Here is a 1,708-nt window from a genome sequence, read left to right on the forward strand (position 1 = left end):
TTTCTACTCACTTCTCTTTTCATCCCTGTTGCTCTCCTCTCTGCCTTCTCCCTTTTCTGGTCTCCCTTTCCTACTCTCCCTCTCCCTCTATATCTCTTCCTGTCTTCCTTTTGAAATACAGTTGACTTTTATACTCCAGAGCAAGAAAACATGTGATTTCAGCTGTTGAAGATGATAATTGTTCTTTCCCAAGCTATTCATCCTATACAAAGAAGTTGATAAACTTAGTTATAAATATTTAGTCACACGATCATATCTATGGTGTTGTACTGCAATATCTCCCTTAGGACAAAGCAGATCTCTTCATCTTTGCTTTGAAGTGTAGGAGATGCAGCAAGTGTAGGGCATCCTATTATATGGCCTGTAGATTAATGCACACAAACACGCTCACTAATACATGCGTGTTTTGATATGCTACCTTCTCTAGCAGTCATTAAGGGTCTTGCCATGGGTTATGATGTAAAAGTTTTTGGAAGCAAGTTAATTAATGAAGTGAGCCATTGCTGAAAAATTATACAGTTATTTGTATAAATAGGGAGAAATGGATAAAAGGAGAAACAGTAAAGTCTGTGTGAGTAATAGAGAAAGTAACTTTTTAAATGAAACTATATGGTTTATAGGAATTCTGCTCTCCCCTTTTCACCCAATAACTGTGCAGTTGGCTGTACAGGCGTACCTTTCCAGATTAGTGGTAGGGTAATGGTAAGGGACTATACTGTGTGAGACAGTAACATTCCTTCCTTTACCATATTGCTTTGATTTTCCACACTTTATTCCTACTACAACTGCTTAAATCATTCTTTTATTTCCATTTCATTTGGGAGCAATGTGTGGTGTGTCCAGTTTGTAAAAAAAAACTTTCCCATCAAATAATGTAATTCATAGTTACATGCTGTCTGGCATATGATGGATGTCACAATTTTCAGGTTAAGTAGGGAATTTCCAATGATAGAAGGCTTTAAAATGTACAAGAAAATGGTTGCAAGAAAATCATATGTTTGATTACAGCAACAGTTGGGTAGTATAAGAAGAAACTGTTTCTGTGCTGTGGAGTCTGTTATGTAGAAGTATTAATAGTCTACGGGTAAATTTTTGCATAGGAAGGTTTTGAATCTACATTTAAAAATCAAAGGTTATACAGGGAGGTTTTGGGATTGCATTTCTTTTGGAAAAGAAAAGAGGGAAGGAAGGTATTGCTGGTTTTATGCGATCAAATACAAGTGCTAGGTAAAATGAGGAGAAGGACTTTCGGGACGTACTCACGGCAGACTGGACATAGCCATGAGAAGACATGAAAAGACCGCATTGCTAGATGGGTTTATGGAAAGCTCATCCCAGAACAGGAGTAAGTGAGGAACAACACTATGTTATTGAGGTTGTAGTGGTCTAGGCTTATAAAATCAATATATATATAAAACTTGAAATAAAAGATTAGCAGGAAAGATTAAAAAGAGTGTTCTTGAGAATTTGACAGGAATACTACCCACCGTAATATGCCTCAGTTGTAAATATGAATGTGAATTGTCTTTAAATTCTGATTTTTAAAATTATTTGAAATACTGAAAACTGAAAACATATATGATATAAAAATAAGGACCACTGTTGAATGTTTCTGTCAGATTGGATTATCTTGAATGAACAAAGACTTTTGATTGCTATTGAATTTGAATCACTAAAACATAGTCAGTCAAACACATCCCTTTAGAAG

This window comes from Penaeus monodon, chromosome 15 (genome assembly GCF_015228065.2).
Source record: "Penaeus monodon isolate SGIC_2016 chromosome 15, NSTDA_Pmon_1, whole genome shotgun sequence".
Lineage (NCBI taxonomy): Eukaryota > Metazoa > Arthropoda > Malacostraca > Decapoda > Penaeidae > Penaeus > Penaeus monodon.